At 34.3% G+C, this 19369-nt stretch overlaps 1 protein-coding gene across 1 annotated transcript in view; it reads right to left on the bottom strand.

Annotated features, from left to right (window-relative positions):
• TFPI (tissue factor pathway inhibitor) overlaps window positions 1-19056 on the bottom strand; it is a 139010-nt gene extending 119954 nt beyond the window's left edge. The window contains exons 1-2 of the mRNA XM_039246567.1: window positions 18967-19056; window positions 15629-15759 (exon numbers count right to left, since the gene is read on the bottom strand). The gene's annotated coding sequence lies outside the window, so the exon portion shown is untranslated. The remainder of the gene's footprint in view (window positions 1-15628; window positions 15760-18966) is intronic.
• Between the last annotated feature and the right edge of the window lie 313 nt (window positions 19057-19369).

Raw genomic sequence — 19369 nt, 5'->3', positions numbered from 1 at the left:
TGTATTATTAATTATAATAGATTTAAATACCTTCATTCTAAGTGGGAGAGTAGCACTGACAGACTGATGATTTTCTAACCAGCTGATCTCATTTTAATATTTACAAAATTAAAACAGTCTTCTTAAACAGGGAAAGTAATACATTTTTATTTCTAAGAAATCATAAAACATAAAGAACAGGATAAGAAAATCCCAGAATAGCCATCAACCTACCCACTCGGGAAAACAAACGAACAAGCAAACAAACAAAAAATGCTGGTGCATATGATTATGTAAGTGTATGTATATGTGTGCTAATATTTACACAAATGTTTGTGAATAATCACAGCACATATGTAGTTTGGTAACCTTGTCACTGAACATGTGGATATAGATATATCTGTAAAATGACCTGGATAACCTCATCTAATAGGTGTATAATTTATTTTTTTAATGTTTTAGAATTTATTTTGCCAATTAGAAAATTAAATATCATAAACACTACAAATATCAATGTAATAAACATATTTGAAGTTTATCATTTCAAAATTTCCTTCATTATTTCGTTTTGGAACATTCACAGGCAAGGAATTATTGCCACAAAATCTTGTACATTTTTAAGAATTTGTGTGTATGTAAATTGCCTTTCACATATATAATTCCAATATACACGTTTTTCAGGGGCTCGTGAAAGTGTTTATCTCTTTGCTTTGCCAAAATGGTGTGTATGCGTGCTATGTATGTATTCTTTTAAACTTTACCAATCGTTCATTTGAATCGCAATAAAAAGTGACTGTCATTGTGTACAGGATAATGTCTGTAACCAAATTAGAGAAATATTTTACAAGGTGTGAACATGCATAGTAAGGATTGGTAATAATAAATATCTGGATCTGCTCTGGTAGTACTATTTTCTTTCACAATAAATTAAGGGTCAAAAGGAGATGAGAGAGCAAATAAATATACTAATGTTATTTCATTTGCAGGGCAAGACTGCAAGATAAAATAAAGTGAAAAGAATGGACATAAGGGAGAAATAAGGTGTCTTTTGAACATCAGTCTGGTTCTTTCTAGTTAATTAGGAAAAAACTTGAACATCCCTGAAACTTGAGTTTTTCATGTGTTAAGTAAAGGGTTAGAACAGGTTATCATCCGTTTGTGTTGATTTTGAATGAAGATAATATGTGTAAAACACACATCAGATAATGTGTGACTTTAGTGGACTTTCCTTAGCAAAATTTCATCCCTGCAAACTCCAATATCTTCAGAAGTAGCAAGTATCTCCAGAGTAGAGGCTAAAGTTTGATGAGAGTAGAGAACCATAAAAATAGGCATATTTGTTTACAGAATGATAAATATGACTTATCCCAATTCAGGAAACAAGGGAAAAAAGTGGAAGGGGGTTAAGGGCAAAAAAAAATGATCTTGTTTATCTTCAAATTAAATAATCATGTTTGAATCACTGCTTTCAAGAGAATTCCTGACATCTTCAATACCACCAAACACCACACCTCATCATCATTCTCATTTATAACCCTTAAACTATTTGAGTTTAGCTCAATATTAAACAAAGTAAGTTAGATTAAGACTCTTCTCTTGAAAAAACATTGCAGGGGCGCCTGGGTGGCTTAGTCGGTTAAGCGTCCGACTTTCGCTTAGGTCATGATCTCGCGGTTCGTGGGTTCGAGCCCCGCGTCGGGCTCTGTGCTGACTGCCAGCTCAGAGCCTGGAGCCTGTTTCAGAGTCTGTGACTCCCTCTCTCTCTGACCCTCCCCTGCTCATGCTCTCTCTCTCTCTCTCTCTCTCTCTCTCCTAGAAATAAATAAAACATTAAAAAAAAGAAAAGAAAAAGAAAAAACATTGCAAAATAAGGGGAAAAAGACACAGCGTGTCCAAATCAGATCCTACTATTATGAACATCAGTGTTGAGCTATGAGCTATATACTCAGTATTAGATGATTAGTGCTCTTAATAATATGAGAGTTGTAACCTGGAATGAGTAATTTCTGGAAAACACATCCTAGGTAAAGTGAAATGTCAAAAAACTTTGAAATATTGGGAGGAAAACTTGAAATATTGGGATAAAGAGCAAAATGTATGAGAAATGTTATACATAGAAGTTTAACGAAAAGACAACTGCTCATATAATAAATTTTATTTGAAGGAAAGAATAGACGTTTAATGAAATAATGAAATAAATGTAAGGGACAGGATCAAATAATAAGATTGTTTAGCGTGCTTCAGATATTGAAGCACAGAGTGACCCAACCAAGCAGTATATTATCATATATAAAAATCATCAAGCATTATTACAAGTACCTTTCATACTTCATGTCATAATATCACAAATGTTTACCACACACAGAGAATATAAAACATAAAACTAAAAAGTCCTCCTAACATGTATACTTGGAAGTTTTTATGGATCAAGTTTAAGTATATTCTGAAATATCAGAAAACCAGAAGTTTCTAGATAATGTTTTAAAATGAAAGGTGCCTATGACATAAAATAGTGGAGTTTGGGAGATGTGGCTGATTTGTGAGGAAATTCAAAAGTAAATTCAAGATAATCTGATGATTATAATTACATGGAAGATGAGGAGAGAGAGAATCAAGGATAGCTAGAGTTCCTGACCTAACAAAGGGGTCAGTGGATGTTTCCAGGCAATGGCTTGAGAAGAAAAAGAACATGTTGCCTTAGGAAGCTGATGAATTCAGTATGAGGCAGTTTGAGTTTGAAGTTGTTGTAAGACATTCATTGGAGCCATGAAATAAGCCCAGTATGTACATGTAGAACTCAGTACAGACATCTCTGCTAGAGATAGACACGTGAGAATCAGGGGTACCTGGGTGGCTCAGTCGGTTAAGTGTCCAGCTCCTAGTTTTGGCTCAGGTCGTGATCTCACAGTTTCGTGAGTTCGAGCCCCACAGTGGGCATTGTGCTGACAGCGTGGAGCCTGCTTGGGATTCTCTCTCTCTTTCACTCTCTGCCGCTGCCCCACACATGTTGTCTCTGTCTCTCTCAAAATTAATAATAAACTTTTTTTAGAAAAGAAAATACCCAAAAAATAAATGTGAAAAACAAGGTCTAAATGATAATTGTTTCTGTGTAGTAGATGAAACTGATTTAACATGCACTTGCATACCACTTGCTAGGAAGCAATCTTCCTTTTACAAACTGTAACTTACATAATCTGTGACTCTTTGAGGGTAGTGTGAGGATTGGAAAGGAATACCCGAGAACTGAACTCCAAAGGATGAAGATGAGGAAAACAGATCTGAGATGACGACTAAGAAATAGGCAGGGAAGCAGAAGGAAACCTGGGAAACTATAGTGATACAGACGCTATGGGAAGTGGGCACTTCAAGAAACTGTCACAAGTTGACAATATCTAAAGCACAGAGTGTTCAAAGGAAGGCATGGGGGTTAGTGACAATAACACTGTCAATACCCTTGAAAAATTACAAAAGATCTGATACAGTCGTGTGGGCAGCAGCTGTCGAAGCATGAGCTGTAGAAAGAACTGGAACAGAGTCTGTGAACACAGCAAGTTAGGATATCATTTCATAAGTATATCCTGAAATAAGTATATCCTGAAAAATAAGAGAGAGGATTTTAAGGGAAACTTTTGTGGAGGGTATAGTTTTATATGTTTCTGCCAGTAGAGAGAGGGGGACAAAGCTAAAACAAATAAAATGAATAGAGGATCCTGGGCAATAGGTGAATAGAGCCTAATTTTGGCCTGAAGAAAAGATTATATTCCAGTAAAATGAGAGGTGAGGGCTCCTGGGTGTCTCAGTTGGTTAAGTGTCTGACTTCTGCTCAGGTCATGATTTTGCAGTTCTTGAGTTCAAGCCCTGCATCAGACTCTCTACTGTCAGCACAGGGTGGCTTCAGGTCCTATTTCCTTCTCTCTCTGCCTCTCCCCTGCTCATGCTCTTTCTTTCTCTCAAAAATAATAAATACATATTTTTGAAAGAGAGGTATTCCTTTTTTGGGGGTTGAGATATGATACATTTCAGGTGTGTGAGTGTACATATATGTATGTGAAGGAGTTGTTGAAGAGCAAGTAGAAAGTAGATTTTCCTGCTATGATTCAATTTTTAGGTGAATAAGAGGTTGAGATTGTTCAAAATGTCAAGTAGTAGTGGACTTTTAAAAGTAAGAGGGTTTGGCATTTTTTCTAGTCAAAATAAAAGGAGGTATTGAAAATTTCTTATTAAAGGATTTCTGGACTTCTGGAATCCAAAATTATAAATTCATAATAATTTATGCTTTCAAAAATCAGTGCTCCTTCTCTCTAGATATAAAAATTAAACTTCTGAAGAGTCCATAGCTGGATTTTACCAATTGGACAGAGATAAAAGACCAAAAGGGGGAGACTTTGAGGAGTGCTGGCAAGAGGAAATATATAAGTGGTTTGCTATTTAATCATCAACAAATAATTTTTCCTATGTGTACGTTCTTTGCTCAAAAAATGTAGATGATATGTTAGCAGTATCACATACTTGGAAACTTAAATATATGAAAATGGCTAAGTGCACACTCATGTTTATTTTAGCATAAAATATTACATTTTAAATGTAGATATGCAACATTATGATAATTAGTAGATATGGCGGCACATCCATCTAGCAGATGTAATATTATACAAAGTTAAACTGATAATGACTAGAAGATAAAGTGGGGAATAATCATGGTAATATGAATTTTAAGAGCTGAATACGAAACTATATGTCTATTTTAAGATCAGGTAGGTAAAAATTGATGTTCGTACAGAAAAAACATGTTTTAAAAAAGGAACTTATATTAGGGTAGTGAGAATATGGATATCCTTTTGTCATTTTACAACTTTTTAAACTGTTGTTTCAGTTTTCTTGTTTATTTTTTTCTATATTGAACAACCATTTGTTACCACTTTTTATCAATATTAGTGAGCCGAAAATGTACAAAACTCCAGATTTCAGGGAAAGATAGCCTATGTCTACTCTAGGAATAAATTTATAAGTAATAAACTCTTCATTAATCCACATTAATTATAGTGATTTCATTTCCCCTACAGTGATTAGTTTAATTATTTCTATATGATAAGTTTCTGGCCAGTGATATGAGAAAGAAAGTATGCTATTTTCCAGGATTCAGGAGTGTGTACTTTTGAAAAGACCTTGCTCTAAATGGAGCCACATGGAAAAGGCCACATGGTATCTCTGTCCATTTGTCTTTATGTGATGCTTGTGACTGAAGCAATCATCTTGTAATATTGAGACTTACCTGAGATAAAGACCACCTGCTATAAATGATAGAAATAAAATTACAGGAGAACCTGGTCTTGAAGCATATTACCTCTATCCTTTGTACAATAAGATGATATAATGAGGTAAGTAGCCTAATTATATAAGCTAGTTGGCTATGGTTTTGTCCTACCCCCAGCCAAATGTAACTTAACTGACAGTAATTTTGCTATTTTTACTTTCACAAATTGGTTACTAACCAATTTGTTTCAAATGTTTTGATTAAAGGATGCTTGGGGGATAATAAAATAGTATCAGTACTACAAAGCCCAGGTATCCCCTTTTCTTATCATTAAAACTGTTTTAACACTAAAATAATGTCTGATGTTTTGCTCTAAGAGTCCAGTTTTTAAAGTTCTTAAAAATAATTTCAGTGTCTTTTAATTTTTCTATTTTTCATTTTTTAAGTACTCTTGCTGCCCAACTTGAGAGTCCAGCTCAGCACCCAGAGATCAAGAGTCACATGCTCTACTGACTAAAGTAATCAGCACCCCTACAAGAGTTGAATTTTTAGATTATGTTCTAGAAATACACCCAGAGTAAAGATAAAATATGGAAAACAATGAAGCAAAACATTCTGACTTGATAAGTAAATTAATATTAGAAACACAGGGTGATTAAAAAATAAAACAACAACAAAATACGTCCTGAAGTAACTGCAGACTATTGACTTTATTCGTGTTTACTTAAAGATTGGCAGTCCACTAGGGAAACATCTACTAGATCTGGCTCTTGTTACAGGAAGTCATATTTCCGGAGACTTGTGCAATGTAAAATTCCCTAATGTTAGTTAATAGGGCAGATCATAACACTTACCTGTGTTTTAGATTGTGACAATCTCATTGATAAAAAAAACTTTGTTACTCTCTTTGTTTTACATTCAGAAGCAGTTGTCACATGATTTTATAAAGCTGGGGAGTTTCTTCTAAGAATAATACATTAAAAGCTGCTCACTGTGTAGGCCTAACTTCTTGTCATTTATAATGTAAGAAATAAAAGTAAAGACAGTCTCATAGAAAGGAAATGGTAACATTAGGGAGAAAGGATGAATATCTTCATGCTATAATCAAATAGCATACACATGTAAACTATTTAAAAAATAAAAACTGAAGTGGAGAACATGATGATACAATTAGATATTAGTAGAGATTTAAAAAAATAGGGATAAGTATGTTTTAAAAAGAAAACTGAATCCCAGAACCACCCCCTCCAAAGTCTTACATTTGCAAATTGGCAGAACTTCAATTCAAACATAGGAATTGGGAACATTCAAGGAAAAGGCAACTGTGCTTTCTATTCTCACAACAAAGACCCTCTGTTCTTGCAAATATCTTCCTCTTTTTTCCGCTAGCGTGGATTTCTGGTTATTTACGGTCTCTAGAAAGTAACATTTCATCAAGTTCTCACTAGGAGATTTTTATCCTGTTTTGGACCTATGTCCTATAAGTAAAATAAGTCAAGAAGAAACTCCTCAATTAAAACAATTTAAAATATTTAAAATTTTTTTCTGTGTTTCTATCTTTAAAAAGGAAAAATGATCTCCCTTTAAATAATAAGAAATATTAATTTTTTATTGTTTTTTTATAGTTTATTTTTTAAGACAGAGAGAGACAGAGCACGAGCAGGGGAGGGTCAGAGAGAGAGACACAGAATTTGAAACAGGCTCCAGGCTCTGAGCTTTCAGCACAGAGCCCGAAGCAGGGCTTGAACCCATGAACTGTGAGTACATGACCTGAGCTGAAGTCGAGCACTTAACTGTCTGAGCCACCCAGGCGCCCCTAAGAAATATTAATTCTTATTGTTAGAGAGAACAGAGACCTGGGAAATTGAGAAGGAAAATTGAGAAGTTTTGGGGGGTGGAGGAGAGAGGAGAATAGAGAGATAATTAGAAGTTATGAGTAGGGAAAATGTAAATATGTAAAAATATTTCTAAAAATCTCTAATTCTGAAGAAAATGTGATATAGATCTTTTCAGACTAAAAATATAATGAACAAAGGGAAATGAAGTGGAAACACATAATAGAGGAAATAATGCCAAAGATTCTTTGTTGTATATTTACTCATAATTACAAAGGTCTTTTAGAAAAATATGTGTGTAATTATGTTGCCTAGTATTAACAGTTAAATTTGTAAGACCTTTTTTTTTCTTTAGAAGAAGGTGTCATTCATTTCTTTCCTTATCAGAGTGACTCTACTTCCCATACTAGCCCAGTTTATTCCTGGAATTTATGCTTATGCTCCAGTGAAAAGTATCTGGAGGTATCTGAACTTAGTTCAAGATTGGAATTGCAGCCGTTCATGACTGTACCCATATGTTTAGATGACATCCTGAATTCAACTTCTCTGAATCATCACTGTAAAGGAACAGGGAGACCCCAGGGAGCTGAGTCATAGACTTCCAAGAACCATTAGCATGTTGATCTTCAACTACTTCAATTTAGACTATAAAATGTCAGACCGATAAAAGAATGAGAACTATAGTCCCAGAGGACAAAAGGCAATTGGTGGCACTTCCTTTTTTATTCAGAGGATCCAATAAATAGTTCTGTTTTTCCTTAAAATGAATGCTCATCATTCTACATTTTTATAAAGACCAGTTAGTTTGTCCAAATTATTATTTCTTTTTCTCCTATCCAAATTCAATCTAATACATCCTCATATAATCAGGGATCCGATAACATCTTCTTGTTAAATGCCCTATTTAAATTCCTTTGAGTGTAATGTTCTGAGAATAGAGAACAGTTTTGATTCTTTTGCAAGCTACTTTAAATATTAATAACTAAATTAATTTATAATTATTAAACTGTATGGCACTGTATACTTTTTGTATCATGCAAAGGATCTCTTATATAAAAAGCATATAGTTAATGGTCAGCTTTGAAGATATTAAAAATTGAATCTACTTATTTAAGTGTAATGATGGAACTGAAAGAGAGCTTAAAATGATTTAAGCTCTCCTTGGCTTCTCAAAAAGATCTTTTCTCAAAGATTTCTTTTTCATTGGATAACTTTATGACTTATCTCACACCAAAAACTTTATAAAGAGGAGCACTTGGCTGCTTCATTTGGTAGAGCACTAGACCCTTCATATTGGGGTTGTGAGTTCAAGCTCCACATTGGGTGTAGAGATTATTTTAAAAATAAAATCTTCAAAAAAAAACTTTATAAAGATAACTTCTTTATCTTGATTTCTCCAGGACATATGATTAATTGATACTCTTTTTGATCCTAACTGTATATTGTTATACTGTTTTCTTTAGATATTTAATCACGTCTCAAATATGTCCTTCATGGTGAGATGTAAGCTCCAGAGATCTGATGGGAAACAAGACTCCTTTCTAAAATACAAATACACATATGCACAGATATTTTTCATAAACATTTCTGGGCATCTATGGATGCCCACTCACTCATGTCTTTTTAATTGAGGCATCCAGTATCTATTACAAGGATAGATGGTCACTTGTATCTTTCTGGCTTCTAAATACGGAGATGATAATATGGAATGCAGGTAAGTGGTAGTGAGGAGGAGCATAATGTTGATATAACAATTAAATGGTAAAGAGTGGTATTCCAGGGACTTGTTACCTTTTTAAGGGCTTTAATTAACAATTCATGCAAACTTAAAATGCTTTTAAAGGAGCTGACCGTAAACAGAGAGGGAAAAAAAAGAGAAATCTCTTGCCATGTGAATTGTGGCTAATTTAAATTCTCCTGGATTAAACATCTTTCTTTAGTTGATACATTCATCAGCAGTTCCTTAAAAGAAAACATACAAAACACACACAAAAAGGTTAATCCTGGGAAGACTAAAATAGGAATACAATTATGGGCAGTGAAAGAAAGGTTTAGGTGTTTCTAAGATATATATTGCTTATCTCATAATATTTGATAAACACATTAACATCAGGGTGTGGATGCATAATAGTTTCTTTGTTGTGTACCTGTTTCCTTTCCTCATGGACTGAACAACTCTGCTAAATGAGATTAAAACCACAGAACTCAAATAAGATGTGTAGAAACCTGAATAATGTAGCCACTCTCACATGATTATAAGACCAAATTCTAATGCTAAATATATATATTGTCTATAATATTTATCATTTGGGATTTTGTTTGTCTCAACTGGCATAAATAATTGAGATGTGAGGTACTTTAAAAGCATCTTAAATAATATACATGTAATTGGAGTCCTGGAAAGAGAAGAATGTGCCTATGAAGGCAAATGGAATCATATGGAAATATGGATTAGTACAAAGAAATGAAGATGCCTGAGCATGTGACTACGTGGGCAAATAGAAAAGATTTTAACATTTAAATCTCTTTAAAGGATAGTTAGCTCATCAATTTTGACAAGTGTGTCATACTAATATAAGATGTTGATAAAGTGAGTTTGGAGTATATGGCTAGTCTTTCTAGCTTCATAAATTTTCTGCAAATCTAAATGTATTTAAGTAAAAAGTTTATTTTAAAAAAGATGACTAATTGAGGGGCACCTGGGTGGCTCAGTCAATTAAGCATCTGACTTCAGGTCATGATTTCACACTATGTGGGCTCAAGCCCCACGTGGGGCTCTGTGCTAACAGCTCAGAGCCTGGAGCCTGTTTCAGAGTCTGTGACTCCCTCTCTCTCTGACCCTCCCCTCCTCACGCTGTCTCTCTCTCTCTCTCTCTCTCCTAGAAATAAATAAAAATATTTAAAAAAAATTAATTTTTTTTTAAAGATTACTAATCGAAACCAGAATGATGACATACATTTATAACACATATGAAAACAAAATGTATGGCAACAACTGCACAAAGGCCAGGAAAGGAAAAGTAGAATTATACTGTTTGAAATTTCTTGTACTATTAGAGAAATGGCTTGAAAGCAGAATTGGATTAGCCAAAGATGTTTACTCTAAGCCCCAAAACAGCCACTGAATAACAAAGAATGATAGCAAATAAACCAACAAAGGTGGTAAAATATTATCATAATACTGAATTCAAAAGACCTCAAGTAAGTAAAAAAAAAAAAAATACATAGGACCAATAGAACAATAGCTAAATGAGAGACATAAATGCAAACATATCAATTATCACATCAGATATAAATGTTCTAAGCACCCTAATTTAAAGGCAAATATTTCCAGGTTGAATAAAGCATCAAGACCAAATTATATATTGCCTAAAAGTCTATTTTATATATGAACATCCAAGTGAAAAGTGAAAAGACCTTGATACAGACTGATAAAAGAATAGAGAATGTACAAAACAACTAATATCAAGAAGCAGAGGTTTCACATCATTACGGATTCTAGTATAAGGAAATATTTTCATGCCTATACGTTTGACAACTTAGATAACTGGACCAATTTCTTGAAAGACACAAACTACCAAAGCTCACTCAAGAAGAAGTAGATAATCTGAATAGCCTATAATTTTTTTGAATTTTGAAATTACAAACCTTTCCACAAAGAAAACTTCAGCCCCACCCAGATGGTTTCACTGGTGAATTCTATCAAACGTTTAAAGATGAGATAATACAAACTTTACCTTAACTACTCCAGAAAATTTAACAGAAGGTAGGGAGTACTTGCCAATTCAATCTGTGAGACCTGAATTACCCTGATACCAAAACCAAAAAAGACAATATGAATAAAAAAAAATTAGCCTCCAGTACAGCAATATCAGGTAAAAATATGTTCCAATTGTCATCATGAAACAAAACAGGAAGATCCTATTGTCATTTTTTTTTTTTAGGGTGGGTATCCAACATTGTAATATTTGTACTTTTATTCTATTGAGACAATAAAAAAGGAATCTAGAATTCTTTAAACTGAATTCTTTTTAATAGTTTTATTTTTTATTGTGGTAAAGCAGATATACCATGAAATTTGCTATTTTAATCATTTTTAACATCTATTTATTTATTTTTGACAGAGAGCACAAGTGGGGAGGGGTAGAGAGAGAGGGAAGGAGAGAATTCCAAGCAGGCTGTATGCTGTCAGCACAGAGCCAGACATGGGGCTCAGTCTCATGAAGTATGAGATCATGACCTGAGGTGAAATTAAGAGTTGGAGGTGCAACCAACTGAGCCACACAGGTGCCCCTGCTATTTTTACCATTTTAAGCGTACAACTCAGTGGCATCAATTACATTCACAATGTTACACAATCATTACCATTATATATTTCTGAAATTTCTTACCACTCCAGACAGAAACTCTGTATGCATTATTCAGTAACTCACCATTCGTGCCTTCCTCTAGATGTTAGTAAACTCTAATCTACTCCCTGGCTCTATGAATTTGTCTATTCTGGATATACATATGGAACTATATACTATATGTTCTTCTGTGTCTGGTTTATTTCACTTTAGCATGGTTTCAAGTTTCATTCTTGTATCATGAATCAGAAATTCATTCATTTTATATTCATGTATATTTGAAAATGGCACAAAAAAGAGCAAGAATAGGTATACGATATTTGAATATAATCATTTTGATTCATTTTCTAAGATAATTTGAAGTTTCCTAAATGAACTTCAAAAATATCAAAATTTTGCATAAACACTATTATTCTGAAGGCTTATCACACTCAGGTATTACTCCATTTAAAACAATTATAATAAACACTTATTACTCATGTTTACTCCATTTTTAAGCCTTGTAAAGTAAAGAGTGAGGTGATGTTTAGAGATTGTTATTATGGGATGTGAGGCTAAGACAGACATTGATATGAATCATGAGCGGGAAGGATAAACTGAGGTTGGCAGCAGAGTGGTGGTGGCACTGAGGGTGTGGTAGAGTTGAAGGATGCCAGTGGCAAATTATGCTTGGCAAGAAAAACACTAAGTTTTATTAGTGCCATATTGATTGATACTTTCACATTTCTGATGTTGAAATAGTTTAATCAATAACATATAATATTTATTCTGTCCAGAAAGAATGCTACTATGCTACTATTACATTTTTATTGGGGTATTCCTTGCAATAAGTCCATGTCACCTCAAGGAACTGTGGCCCACCAGACAGAACAATTGGCACAGAAATATTGCATCACTGGCACTTCTACTATGGACGATGGTGTCCTTTTCCTCTTTTGTTTTTAAAATAAATTTAAAATATGTTTGTTCCAACTGAGAGAGAACATAGAGTCCCAAAGGAAGGCGTAAAGAGATGAACATAGAAGATTTGACATGGATCCAGTGATTTTTTTGTTATTGGTTATGGAAAGAAGAAATGTGGAAATAACTAGGTCATCCTCAGCCTTTTGGTAGTTGAATCCTAAGCTATGGTTCTACATGACACCTGCCACTTGGAGAAGAAGTGAAGACAAGGGGAAGACAGGGCTCCTGGAGATGATACCTCACATGAAGAAACCAGTCATTGAGGATCTCAGAGACCTAGAAATGGTCTATCTTGAAAGAACTTTCTGGAATAACTTGCAACCTTTCTTCATTTTGGTATGATTTAATATTCAGAAACGAGGACTTCAATAGTCACTCAATTTCTTGAATTCAGATATCTCCAAACAAAGAATTTCTATAAAAGATATAATGCATTTAAGAATAGTTTTGATTTTAGGGGCTCTTGGGTGGCTCAGTGGGTTAATTGTCCAACTCTTGATTTCCACTCAGGTCATGATCTCACAGTTTGTGAGTTGGAGCCCCGCATCAGGCTCTGGACTGACAGTGGGGAGACTGTTTGGGGTTCTCTCTCTCTCCTCCTCTCTTTCTGCTCCTTCCTCACTTTCTTTCAAAATGAATAAATAAACTTTAACAGCAGAAGGAACAACAACAACAGCACATTTTTGCTTTTAAAAAGATAGCTCTGTAAATCAATTTCCTGAGTTAAATGTTTTAGATGGAAAACAAAAAAGGGAGGGGGCTAGAGACAGCCTTTACTGAAATAGGTGAATTAGATTGTGGTAAAGTTCTTAGATCATGTCCACATAACAAAATTAAGTTGGTGATATAATTAACTTATTTTGACCAATATTATCATTCAACTTATTTATATATACTAATAAATAAGGTATTTTTAAAAATCCTATTCTAAGTAATTCCCTTCTTTTTTCATATTGTTTCTCCTACCCTTTATTCTTTTATTTTGCAAAGATTTTTACTTTGCAATTTTTTTTTCCTGCTAATTAGGTAGTGATCTGAGATGTTTTGTGTCTTAAAAGTTTGTGACACTGGATTTAAAGCAACCATTTCTAACCATTCTAAAGAATATATTCATTTACTGTTTGGTTAGTTGCTAGGTATTCTGGGAATAAGCAAAGCCTTTTGAACTTGACCTTTTCTTCTAGTAGTTAGTCATCTTGTCCAATTATTTTTTGAATTTGAATAACATAGAAAACAAATATCAGGAAATTAATTCTCAGGAAAAGAGTAAATTTATATTACAAAACTATAGTTTAATAACAAAAACAATTTCCCACTTCATAGATTATTTTATTTTTAAATTTAGCAAAAATGTTATAATAGAAGATTCTAGTCAAAATAGTTGAATGACAAACAGGAAGTGAGGCCTGGAGCTACAGGCTATCAGACTTGCAAGCACCAACTGATGGCATAATCCATTTGGACAGGAGGCACATTTTGATCTAATCATTGGAGATAAAACTTAAAGATATCAGAATATGCCTTTTAAAAAACAGAAACAAAACAAAACTTGTGCATTCTGCATACTAATAGAAAGAGGAACCAAACAGTAATATGTATGACATTAAAGTTCTCCAACAACATTCTTTTCTTATTGAAAAAGTGTTTTCATGATTTTATTTAATTTTTTTTTTTGAGAGAGAGAAAGAGAGAATGAGTGGTGGAGGGTCAGAGAGAGAGAGAGAGAGAAAGGCAGAATGTGAAGCAGGCTTTAGGCTCTGAGCTGTCAGCACAGAACCCCACTGGGGACTTGAACCTGTGAACTGTAAGATCATGACCTGAGACAAAGTAAGACACTTAACCAGTTGAGTACCCAGGTGTCCCTCTCCAACAATATTCTATGGTCAGTCACCTGAAGATAAATTTAGTTCCCCAATATAACTATTCGAATTGTTAAAAGTATTTTGCTTTTACGTCTATGATGTTAATTATCTATATTTACATTAATATTTAACCCCTTTGATCCCTATGAATATTTTATATAATTTTATTAACCCATAGGCTCTGAATTAAATTGCATACCCAATACATTTTCAAAGACATTATTCACTTTTTACTTTAAATATTAGAGTTGATATAGATAAAATGTAAAATAATCATGCACTAGAATCATGAATTTAAAACAATCTAAAAACATTTTAGGAAAGGATTTTGTTAGGTTTAAAAACTTTGCAATATCTCAATATTGACATGTTTCCCTTCTGACGTAAATAGTATGCCTTTACACATAAAATATGACTCTCTGGGCCGTAGATTTCCTGCTTGAGTTCTGTCCTTTGTGTTTATCACACAATTTACAAAGTCATTTTGTGACTAATTTCCAGAGCACTGAGTCACAGTGTGGCTGTTGCTTATCATTTCTTTTTTTCCTACATGGCATTGTTTAGCCTTCATTTTTTGTTATTACTTATACAAATGAGCTTTTTCCATAGTTAAATAACTTTGTCTCATTATAGTTCGGTGGTTATGTGCCTTTGTTAACCACCAGAAGCAAATTTTAATGTCGATTCATAACCAACATGAACATGATAGTACATCACGTAAGTATGTGATCTATTGCTTTAATTAACATCATTGCACTGCAAATAACGAAATTATATATATGCTTTTTTAAGTATCTTAGAATGTGAGCTTTATTCTTTGAAGACTTTTAAGTATTTCCTTAGAGAGATTAGTTAATACAGACATATAATATTTAGTTTGATTTACAAGAATTCTAATGTTTATGCTTTATCATAACTATCAACAATTAAAGGCAATAGAAGATTCTTTAAACATAAGGCTGCCAGGGAGTCTCTCACTCATATTTCTTTATATGTGAATATATAAAATATTTAAAAGTAAACCAAATCTTCAGAAAAAATTCCAGTTTACACACGATTAGTAAAGAATTGCCACCAAAAGCTGAAAATTACAAAAAAAAAGTCTACATCTCACCAACTTCTTACAAAAATGTTCAAAGTCTTAAAGCATAAATATCTACTGCATATATAGCTGCTTAAGAACTAAATGCAAAGTGCTGAGAACTTCATTTTGTACTGAAATATGAGTTTACTTTGTTTACAGAGAAGAGTCAATTTTCATTATAGGGTTACAGACAATGGTCCTCCCCTACCAGCCTTTACCTCTCAGTACCCCGTTTTTCTCCCATGAAAAAAGAAATAAAGATTATTTCTCATGGGCTAGAAAGTATATTGCCAAGTACTCACGAGCCAAATCTCTGAAGAAAGTTCTTGGAAAGATTTTTTTCAAAGCGGAGTTGAGGTTATTTTGTTTTCCCTTCCAGGCACTGAAGAGAAGATTTATCTTTTCTACTTCTTCTTTTAAACGGATCAAGAAACTGGGGAGTGGAGAATAGTGAAAGAAATGTAATCTGATCCTGCTAGCAGTGAAAGGGCGAGGTAAGAATTTGACGATTATATAGCCCAAAGTCGTTCCTGTCTATTGGAGCAAAGAGGGAGCCCAGAGCTGGTCTCAGAGATCACGGGCAGTTGGGAATAGCCAGGCTTCCTGTTTAGGTCACTCCAACAGTATTTAGGCTAATTTCGCCAAACACTTCAAAGAGGTTTTCTATTAGGGACAGAACGAAGGAAACAGAACTCAGAATTACTGTTCTTGAGGAACTCTATCTTTCACTTTCCAGGATTCTTTTTTATAATCAGATAAAAAGAAAAAAAAAACATTTTCCCCCTCAGAGTTATATATTTTTACAATATATATTTACTATTACATTGTTACTTAATAAAATGACCTCTTTTTCCAGTTTGTTTTTTCTTCAAATTATTTTATCCATATTATCAGTACGCTGATGAAAAAAATCTGAGGGCTACTGAAGTTTCCCATGATTAGAGAATTGTCTGTTGCAGAATTTTGGCTTGTGAACCCTGAACCTCAGCTCTTTGCTAGTTTTGCAGCTTTGGTCAATTATTTAAGGTCTCTGAGCATCCATTTCTTTTTCCCTAAAAAGATGATAATAAGGGCTCTTAGGCCTGATATATGTAGTAAATGCATTAATACATATTAATACATATATGTATACATATAAATGTACATAAAGTACTTAAGACAGGCTCCCACCTTCAATAAATGTCAATTTTTGTTATTATTATTTATATGATGATGATGATATTATTATTTTACATAATTTGTAAATTTTTAAGTATATCCATTAGTTCTGCTGTAGGGTGCTGTCATGAGGTTAACCTTTAGTGTTTTCATAATGGAGTTATGAACATATCAAAGATGACTAAAGATTTCCTAAGATTTCAGAATCTACTGTTCTATGAAAGTTTCAGTCATTTGATCAGAAAGTCCATCAGTTTCTTGTTTTTCCCTTTCCAGAATCTCCTTGTGCCTTCAGCTTTTTTGTTTGTTTGTTTGTTTGTTTGTTGGATTCCTTTGATCTCTGTGTGAGGGGTAACTTTTCTTCTTCTGTATTTTTAATATTTGTTGAATAATTATTAGGGGTCTAGAACATAAATAACCTTATTTAATTCTCACAACTAGCTTATGAAGAAGGTGCTTAGGGCAGGCTACCCCAAGATGGCTCACTTTGGCATGAAGATTATTTTTTATTTAAAAGCACTCAAAACTCAGCAGATTGAGAAAAGACTGTTTACCTTTCCCATGGCAACCTGAAAGAATTTAGACAGATGTTCTGCTTCAGAAATAGAGCTATCACTAGAGATAACTACATTGTGGTATGAATTAGGAATGGTAGAGAAGAACCTAGAAAGATCTGTTTGATAAAGTCTCCTAGGTCCTGTTGGTTTGGATAGCCCTGCAAATGTTTGTTTACCAAAGATTTACTCTTCATTATCATCCATTGAATTGCATGCTTTCCCTTTGAAGTCCCAGACCCCTAACCCTTTCTCCTTAGTTCAGAATGACACTTTGGGATTTCCACATCTGTGTAGATGTCCCATATGTATAAAATTAAATTTTATTTTCTCCTGTTAATCTATCTCATCTCAATTTAATTGTTATTCCAGCTAGAAGGACCTTGAAGGACAAATAAAATTCTGTCCTCCAGAAAATGGTGTAGGAGAGAAAAAAATAATTTTCCCTCTACCCTTCTAGGTTCTTGAGTGAGACCACCCTATAATAAAAGATTAACAGGGAGAAACAAACAGAAGTTTAATAACATGTATACTTTCTGTATACATGGGAGATACCCAGGGAAAAAGAATGACTCCTTGAAGTGGCCCAAGCCACCACCTTAAACATCTCTAAAGACAAAAGAGGATGTCGGGGGTGAGTGAGCCAGTTATGAGAGATGATTGGGAACAGCACGGTGAACTAGGATTAAGTTTCTATGCAAAGTTAAGTCTTTACTTTCTCCACTGATGAATTTCTAGAGATTGAGTTATTCTCTTTTTCCTGATACAGAGAGGGAGACAACTGTACTGAGGGAGATTTCTCTTATAAACAAGTGTCCCTTATAAAAAAGATAAGTTCTCCATTGTCAAAGCTTTTCCTCCTGTGTCTGTCTTTTTTTTTTTTTTTTTTTAAAGTAATCATCCTAAGTGGGAGATAGAGACTTTCCGTTGTGGAATGAATGTTAGGAGGATAAAAGGTACAACACAGGGGATATGGTCAATGCTATTGTAATAGTGGTGTATGATGACAGATAGTAGGTGGCTACGATTGTGATGAGCACAGCATAATGCCAGTTCAATCACTGTGTTGAAACTAATATAATATTATCAGCTATACTTCATTTAAGGAAATTTAAGTAAATAAAAACTATAAGGCAAGCCAATGAAATATTAAATAAAAATATGTTCTTTCTAACTTGGCAAAAACACCAAACAACCCCAAATCAAACAAAACAAAAAACAGCCTAAAATAGTCCTCATGCCAGAGAGGCATGTTTTGGGGGTGACAAATCCCACTCCCTTCTAATGGCAGTTCCACAGGTTTTGGAAGGTCGAGTGTAGTCTGTGGAGCTCTCATTCACATCGTGTCATCTGACTTCAAAGTGCAGATGCTTAAATATTCTTTCGTGTTTTCTCACACCTATTCTGTACTTCATACCAAAACCACAAAACAAACGAACAAACAAAACTTTTGGTCTGTGTATTAAAACTTTGGTTTTAACAATGAAACTTTGCTGCATATTTAGTACCCTTTATTACCTCAGACTCTGGCACTCAGACACATTCAGCGTTCCCCTCCTACTCACGTTGTTGAGGAAATTTGCCTGGCTTTGGATTGGAATGAACACTAATAAATTTTGGGCTCATCTACAGGCTCTGTTGGGGTAGAGTTAAGCTCAGCCAATCAGATTTATTTTTTAGAACTTGAACTAAGAGCTGTAGAAAAAGCATAGAGTAGGTGCCAAGCTCTTAACTAAAAAGCTGAGATAGAGAAGGACAGGCAGCTAACGTGGTATATGCAAGATGATTATGTGGGAAAAGCCAGGTGAGAGAGAATGATGAAAAGAATGACAGAGAATGTGGAGCCTCTGAGAGGGGATGGGAAAGAATGAAAGCAAGACAAGAGTCGGAGCAGGAGAGGTGGGAGCAGGAGAGGTGGGAGAGAGTGCCTGAATTCTGCAGCTGAGTCCTTCTCCAGGTCTACTTCCAGTTCTCCTAAGCACTTGAACACATATATCCTTGTACTCAATCCCTTCTTCCCCTGTTAAAAAGATAACCAGAGGCCCAAAATGGCCTCACTTAGGCCAAGTCACTAAACTGGGGCTTAATTCCTCACTGCAGTTTCAACCTTCCCCAGCAAAAAAGGTAAATCTTAACCTGTTAGTCATGAATTTCCTGATTAGCACCAATGAAGTAATCTGTCACATGGGCCCTCACACATCCCCAAAGGCAGATGAGATAATTCACCCAATATGATCTCCTGCCCCTTCACTCTAAGGAAAAGTGACCTTGCTTGGAACAATCCTTTCTTTTGTTTTACTTTCTTGTTCCATCTACTTCCTATAAAAACCT

The sequence above is a fragment of the Hyaena hyaena genome, unplaced genomic scaffold (assembly GCF_003009895.1).
Source record: "Hyaena hyaena isolate Hyena2069 unplaced genomic scaffold, ASM300989v1 scaffold_283, whole genome shotgun sequence".
Taxonomy (NCBI): domain Eukaryota; kingdom Metazoa; phylum Chordata; class Mammalia; order Carnivora; family Hyaenidae; genus Hyaena; species Hyaena hyaena.
The sequence above is the reverse complement of the archived record's forward strand: the minus strand, read 5'-3'. Positions and strand labels throughout refer to the sequence as shown.